This window comes from Humulus lupulus, chromosome 3 (genome assembly GCF_963169125.1).
Source record: "Humulus lupulus chromosome 3, drHumLupu1.1, whole genome shotgun sequence".
NCBI classification, from domain to species: Eukaryota; Viridiplantae; Streptophyta; class Magnoliopsida; order Rosales; family Cannabaceae; genus Humulus; species Humulus lupulus.
In genome coordinates this window covers 174,054,713-174,063,140 of record NC_084795.1, presented here as the reverse complement: position 1 = coordinate 174,063,140, position 8,428 = coordinate 174,054,713, and the positions used below count along the sequence as shown (strand labels likewise).

The window sequence follows — 8,428 nt, the reverse complement described above, 5'->3', positions numbered from 1 at the left end:
TCCAAAACTGCTTCACTCCTTTCATAGGAGATATTCTTAAGAAGACTTAATCTCCAACTTTGAATTCCACATCTCATTGTGTGGCATCCGCATAACTCTTTTTTCGACTATGAGTAGCGAGCATACACTTTCTAATCAGTTCCACTGTGTCTTGAGCCTCTCTAACAACCTCATATCCAAGAATTTTTCTTTCTCCTACCTCGTCCAAATGTAACTGAGACCGACATTTCCTTCCATAAAGTAGCTCATAGGGTGCCATACCAATAGTTGCCTGGTAGCTATTATTGTAATGTCCCAAATTCCTTAGTGTGGCTTAGTGCCTGGATTAGGGGGCCAGGAGGACCATAATTGATTTAATATGTGATTATGCGATTATATGCATGATTATGTAAGTTATATTATTATATGATGCTATTTGCATGCATGTGGGCCAGTTTCTTACTAGAAGACCATTTTCGTAATTTTGGCCCGTTGAGGGCATATTTGTATGTGTATGTGCATGTGTGTGATATATGGGTGAGACCACATTATTATGTGGATATGTTTGAGCTTTTCGGCATAAGACGATCCTAGGAAGCAAGTTAGCGGTTTTGTCATAACGAGATTTGTTATCCAAAAAATTAGCATTGATGACATGGTAAGTGATCCCTGGACACGTGGCTGACACTTGGAAAGGCTCTGCTAGAGTATCGACCAGAAGACGCATTAGAAGCAGTAAGCAGCCCAGTCTTACCTGCGACCAGTCTGGTCGATGGTTCCGCATACAAAGCAACATTACTGTGAAGATCTTTGCAAATCCCGAACTTAACTCACACAATCTCCTGAGTATCCGATTATTCAGGAAAGAATATCTGTAACAATCTTTTGTGATCCCCCTTGAGCTTATAAATAGCAAAAGATAGCTCAAGGAAGGGACTTTTGGCTTTTGAATCATTTGAGACTATAGTAATTCTCCTAGTGATATTGTATTGTTCTTGAGAGGTTAGTGAAACTCATTGAACCCTTGTTCTTTGATCACTCATTTGGTTCTTATATCAATAACAGTCTAAGTGGACGTAGGTTATTACCAGATCCTGGGGCCGAACCACTATAAAAATATCGTGTTGTTATTACTTTTTGTCATTACGTTCTTCTCTACACATTCATTCATATCAAGCATATTCTGACTCCGTGTCAGTTGGCCAAATCCTGGGTCAACAAGATTAATTACCGGGCTCGGGGTGAGCCTATGGGTAAATTGATGTATAGAACATTACTAGGAATGAGACGAGTAATGGGATATGATTTGATAATTATTTGAGGATATTGGGAGTAGCGGGAATTGGAGGACGTTAATTATGATTAATGGGATAGGTGGAAAATAACAATTTTGCCCTTGGGTGGCTTTTAAGGTTTTAGATGGTCCTAGGGGAATTTTGGTCATTTAGGCCATTAGATAGGCTTGACAAAGGGGAGAAGGCTGTAGAATTACACAGGCAAAAACAAAGTTTCTCATTCTCTCCCAACTACTCTCTCTCTCTCTCTTTCTCGGTTTGGTGTTTGAGGCAAAATTAGGAGATTAAAGCTTAAGGTTTTGAGGCTTAAGGGCTTAGAAGTGTGTTTAGCAATTGAAAGGAGCTCAATTCATATCTAAGGTAAGGACTCTATGTTTAAACCTTTAGTTTTTCTCTGTTTTTGAGGTTATTCGTAAGCTTAATAGTTTGATTTTAGAATTGAGTATTTGATGGTGTTTTAAGTGTTTCTAGGCTTGGGTTGTGTTGTATTAATGTTTGGATTTGATATTGGGTTTGTTTAGAAAAGGTTTTGGCTAAGTTTGGTTTGAGGATTATGCAGGGGAGCTGGGTTTGCGGGGTCAAGTCGCGACCGAGTTCATGGGGGTTGCGACTTGAGTGAACCCTAGAGCCTTCACTAGACTCTGTCTGGCAGGCACGCCATGACCTTCAAGGGCAAGTCACAGCCCGCCCCTGGCACCTAAACAGGGGGCCTATCTATCACGGAGGCACACCGCGGTCCTTGGGGTTAGGTCGCGGCCCGCCTGTTCTTTTTGAGTCAGGTTGGGTTTTATTTGGTTTTAAGGGCATGTTTTCGAACCATAAGACTTGGGATCAAATCTACTAACTGTTTTAGTAGGATTCGAGGTCCAGGGGCTAGGTCTTGGTCCGAGAATTTTTTATTACTCGTTATATTTATTGGATTTCATATTTGGTTATGATTAGGTTACCACTAAGGGCCTAAGGTTAGGATCGTTCTCAAGGGTCATTCTTAACATATTTTACGCTAAAATCTGATGTAAGAAAACTGCACCCAGTATGTGACAAACATGATTATTGATGAGGCATGTTAAGTGCTCTATATATAGACATTGGTTGCATTGCATTGTAACACAGGCTGAAATAATTAGATCTAATCAACATGAGCATTAAATAATTGACTGACCTATTAGTAGAAGAAAACTAAAGTGCTTGGCTAGTCTATGGCTAGTTACTCAGAGCCGGGGCTAAATGACTCAGGTGACTTGATAGTCACATGGCTTAGGGTGCAGGACCCCAGGATGTCTTATTAGTCATCTTTTCAGGGCGCAGGACCCCAAAATGACTTAATAGTCATTAATCCAAAGTGCAAGACCAAGAATGACTTAGCAGTCATCATATGATTAGGGCTGCGAGCCCCATAATGGTTTCATGATCGTTATTATTATTTATATACATGCAGTAGTAAGTTTTCTTGCTGAGCCTTAGCTCACGGGTGCTATCACTACTACAAAAAAGGCTTTCTAGGACTCGCGGAGCGCGAATCCTCTATTTGAGAGCCTTATGACTCGCATATTTTTAGGACTCACGTTGCGAATGCTAAAAGAATGTCTGTGAGTCCTGAAAGATCTTGCTGAGTGCCTTTAAATAAGGTTTTTATGACTCTTTTTGGGTGCCCTTAAAAGTTATATTTTTAATTTTTAAAAAATTTTGTTTATTGTTATTTTAAATATAAAATTATGATTTAATGAAACATTTATATACAAATTAATTTAAAAAAATTATAGTTTGAAATAGCAAAACTTATACAAAGTATTTACAAATCTAATCAAACAAATTTTAGAACAAATATAACACTACTACTTGACTCAAAAATTATATAGCCTTGTTTATAAACATAATCGTCTTGACCTTAAAATATATATTACCTGATTTACAAATTAAATAATTAACCACTCAACCAATAATCATTTACTCTAATAAAAATTACAAATAAAATAAAACACTAAATTCGTTGTCAAACAACATATCTTTCTTCTTCTTGTCATTGTACTCACCCTCGTCACTGTCTTTCCAAAGTAAGGATTGGCTGCCATGAATTTCTTTATAAAATCATCCATGAAACATGAAAAATCACATTATAATACACCAAACATGAAAAATCGTAACTAGATTTTTATTGTATTGTAAATAAATAAGTTTACTCACAATTGTTACACAACTCTCTTGCTACCAATGTCTCAGTCCAAGTGTGACAACATATTCATTGTGATATCATTTGTAGGAGTATTTTCATAAAAGTTTTGAAGATAAAATATTGAAGTATAAAAGTAAATCAAACAGAAAATCGAACAGCAAATGCCCTAATTTACTAGCCTAGCCATCTGTCACAGTCAATACAAACAATTCAGATAAATCAAACAACACACATGTTTTCATCCATATATCACCGCAGCACACAAAATTCTCAGAACCTACTTCACTAATATATACAAGTTTTCAACATTCCATTATCACCACAGCACACAGAATTCTCATAACTTATCCTCCAACTCAGAGCAATGTAGACAACAGGTAACTATCTGATGGAGAAGAACAACAAGTAGCATTTGAAGAATAAGATAACATAAATAACTATCTGAACTTTTTCGTTAACAAAACTGCAGTAGCATTTGGAGAATAAGATAACAAACATAACTATTGTAACATACAGTACTCAAGATTATGTTTTAGCAAAAAAAATTGGTATTTAATTATACAAGTTTCTCAAAGGCATTTTAACAAATATATTATGTGCAAACAAATAAAGAAATATTCATGAATATATTAAAATGGAAAGATAATGAGTATCGTCTAAATTTTTTGGATTGAAACAAATCAATGCTCGGTCTAAAACAGGGCCAATTTTATGTGTTATATTATAACTAATTTAAGAAAAAGCAGTTAATAAAATAGAGCCAATTTATATGTTACATGACATTATATCTTTAAGGAAAATTTGCGGCTAAAATACCCAAATTTTTAAGTTACTAACACTTAAATACCCAAACTAATTTTTTGGTGGCAAAAATACCCAACCGTTAACTTTTCTGGCATTCCGTTAGTACCCATAGTTAAAGTTTAGTTTTGACATATAAAAGGACAAATGGCACTCCAAAATTACTCCACATGTAAATTAAATAAAAATAAAATAAATAAATCATTTTAAAACCATCTGAAAAGATTTAAAAATATAACTAAGGTAATTATATTATATTATTATTAAAACATTTAAAATAAAAAAACTGAAAAAGTAAAAAGAAAAATAAAACGATTATCAGAGAGAGGGAGAGAAGACGAAGAACAGAGAGGGAGAGAAGACGAGAAGACGAAGAACAGAGAGGGAGTTCTGATGGGTTTTCATGTTGAATTATTGGCACTCGCAATTGATTTCATTTGGGTTTAATGGTTTTATGGTGACTGAAACTTCATTATTGGCAGGCATAACAAAATGGTATTTCGTTTTGGAGATTGGTCTTTGTGTTTAGCAATATTAGTACTAGTATTGAGCAGCATATCAAGTTCAAATTCTCTGAGGATCAAAAAACAAATTAAGACCAAATCCGCTATATTTCTATCCCCTGAGTTTGAGTTGGGACCAGGATCAGTGGTCAATAGATTTTACTATAACATTGACTTTCCAAGAGGTCATATTGCTGTGAAGAGTTTTAATGCAGAAGTTGTTGATGAAGCAGGGAACCCTATCCCTCTTCATGAAACTTATCTTCACCATTGGGTTGTTTTCAGATACTGAAATAAGTGATGAGTCTAACAAAAATAAAAGACCAAGTCAATAAGTGTGGATTTTCGTCTATCAAGAGGTATAGCAGAGGTATGTATCATAATGTCTTTTTAGAGTACAATTACTATTTGTAAGAATATTCTGTGTTATGGAACATTTGCTCTGTACTTCTATTGAACAATTTTTCATTAACAGGTGAATGAAGGAAAATATGCTCGTGCTATATCTATCTTTGATCAGGTAATAGTTCAGGGCCTCAAGTCATCTATGTCTTCCAAGAGAAATTCACTAAAAAGAACTTCCGTTACACTTCTTTTTATTACTTGGTACTTTATTTTTTCTTCTTCCTGAGTTTGTTGGTTGGGAGCAATGACTCAGGATGTTAATGTGATAAGCCTGTAACTAAGCTATACACATTTAACTTTACAACTATGATATTCACAGCTATTGAAAGAGGATCCTAACTATCCCGAGGCTCTAATAGGAATGTGAAGGTGAATCTAAATTAGTAGTGGATTCTTCTATTGCAAGTATAGGCCATAAATTCTGTAAAATTTTGTTCTACGTTGCAATCTGTTTCCACGAAAAGTTACAAGATATTTATGTTGAAGCAGAATGAATTCATTAAGTAATATAATTTTCCTTGTGGTCTTTCTGACCCCATAATGTGCTGATCTAATTCTTTGGAATGAAACATTAAGAAAAATGTTAGTGCATTGCACTACCAGGTACTTAATATATCTGTGCATATGACACTACACAAATACATAATAATTGTGCCTCCTCTACTCTGAATTCCTGGCTAGTCGACGTTTATTTGCCGGTGTCTCAAGGTCTTCGTCGACGTCTCTGGTGGGTGGTGTTCGTGTCACTGTCTCTGGTGGGTCTTCATCGGCATCTCAGATGAGTCTTCGTCGGCGTCTCAAGGGGTTCTTCGTTGGGGTTCAAAATAGTTTTCTGGGTAATCTGTTCTTCGTCTTTCTCTCTTCTCTCCCTCTCTGTTCTTCTTCTCATCTTCTCTCCCTCTCTGTTCTTCGTCTTCTCTCCCTCTCTCTAATAATTGTTTTCTTTTTCTTTTACTTTTTCAGTTTTTTTATTTTAAATGTTTTAATAATAATATAATATATGTGGAGTAATCTTGGAGTGCCATTTGTCCTTTTATATGTCAAAACTAAACTTTAACTATGGGTACTAACGGAATGCCAGAAAAGTTAACGGTTGGATATTTTTACCACCAAAAAATTATTTTGGATATTTAAGTGTTACTAACTTGAAAGTTTTGGTATTTTAGCAGCAAATTTCCCTATCTTTAAATCTCTACTGTACTATATCAAAAACGTGGGTCAACGTGGGTCTTAGAAGAATTCACTTTACCTATACATACAATTATATGGTTAATGATATGCCCATTTTACAAAATCACTTTATGGAAACAACATAAATCAACATAAATATATATAGATATTTATATACTAATATGAATATTGTTGAAATTCTTGATTTTGAGAACAAAGGTGAGAATCGAGACTAATTTTTTTACATGGAAATTATGGCATGTATTTGAAATCATTAGCTTCAATGCCAAACTCATAAATCTACCCACAGATTTTTTCCCTCTCTAAGAAAAGCTGAAACGACATTAACAAACTAAGACATAATTAATCTTGGTAACCACCATCCGAGAGTTCATTGAAAAAAATCATTCTTATCAGTTATTTTTAACCATTCCATTCTTATCAGTATTAATACATCACAATTAAGCTGCAAATCCCGTGTGCACCTACGTAGACACATATTAAAACCTTACAAGAGATCCAAGCAGATAACAGAAGCAACTCATATATATTATACCATCAACTTAAATAGATAATATATATTCATTACTTACACCCATATATACATAAAAATTGATAACGTAAACCCAACATATAACAAACAAACTGAACATGAGAGAACGCATAGACAGATCAAAAAATAAAAGACAGGTCTGAAATTTACCATCCTAAGCCATAGCCCGCTGCCACCACCACCCCGAACCATGGCCACCTAGAACAATCACCACAACCATGAGCACCATCTGCAAAAAAAAAAATAACGAGAGAGAGAAATGGGAGGACAAAGGAGTGAGGGAGCCGAGACCCCTGCCTCTGCCTTTGCCTTTGTTGTCGAGCCCACCACACCGTCGGCAATGCCTGATACAAAGAGAGAGAGAGAGAGAGAGAGAGAGAGAGAGAGAGAGATAGAGATAGAGATAGATAGACAGAGCTGGGCTGAGAGATGGAGAGGGTAAGAAGGGTGTGGAGGACTTAAGCCGTCATTTTCTGCGTCATCGAAAGAGACCATGGGAGAGAGATGGCTGCGAGACGGAGATAGAGAGAGATGGACTAGGGGTAAGGCGGCTGATAGAGAGAGGGAGAGAAAATGATGTGAGGGTTAGGGTGTTTTGGGTCTATGGGCTCATATTTATTTTCAAAATTACAAAAATTAAAAAAACTAGTATTTATATTAAAAACAAATCGTTTCTCTTAGGCCAAGTACGAAAGTTTTCCACCAAAAGATATATTATTATTTGCACCTTGGAGACATAAAAATATTTTTATTATTACAATAACATTTTTTTTAAATATTATTATAGTAGGTTAGTAAGTAATTTTTTATTTCTATTTTCTATAAAAGATATTTAATTAAAAATAAAATATAATAAATAATTTTTAATAGCTAATATTAAATATTATTAAAAATTTATTTAAGTTATTTAAATAATTTATTTTTAACTAAAAGACATTTACTATTACAAATTACTAATTACTACTTTGACAAGTTCTATTTCAATATTAATTAACTTTTTTTGTAAATAATAGTCATTAGTTTTAAAAGAAAAAAATAAAAAATTAATACTATAACATCATAATAAGTATCATCAATGAATATAATATTGTAATGTTAACATATATGATTATTTTAAAAGGAAAATTATATATTGTTCCCATATAAAGCATTAAACATTTTATTGTTCTTTTTTACTAATTATTTCAAATATAATTAACTAATCTAAAAATAGAATATAATAATAAAAAAATTACAACTATTATTACAAAAAAATCTTTAAGGACTTGCGGTCCAAGAGGTGTTTATTAAAAGAAACAAAATAAAACTTTTAGGAAGCCCTCAAAAAATTCTTTTAGGACTCGCAACGCGAGCCCTAAAAAGTCCAAGAAATGTATATTAAAAAAAACAAAATAAAACTTTTAAGACACGCATCAATTTTTAGGACTCGCTCCGCAAGCCCTCAAAGAATTCTTTTAGGCTCACAATGCGAGCCCTAAAAATCTCAAGAGGTGTATGTTAAAAAAACAAATCAAACTTTTAGGACACGCATAAATTTTTAGGGCTCGTG

General features: G+C 34.1%; 1 long non-coding RNA gene across 1 annotated transcript; it reads right to left on the bottom strand.

Annotated features, from left to right (window-relative positions):
* Positions 1-3,053: 3,053 nt before the first annotated feature.
* LOC133823280 (uncharacterized) lies at positions 3,054-7,518 on the bottom strand. Its single transcript, XR_009888233.1, has 2 exons — positions 7,030-7,518; positions 3,054-3,352 (listed from the first exon to the last, which is right to left on the bottom strand). It is a non-coding gene; the product is annotated as an uncharacterized LOC133823280 (long non-coding RNA).
* Between the last annotated feature and the right edge of the window lie 910 nt (positions 7,519-8,428).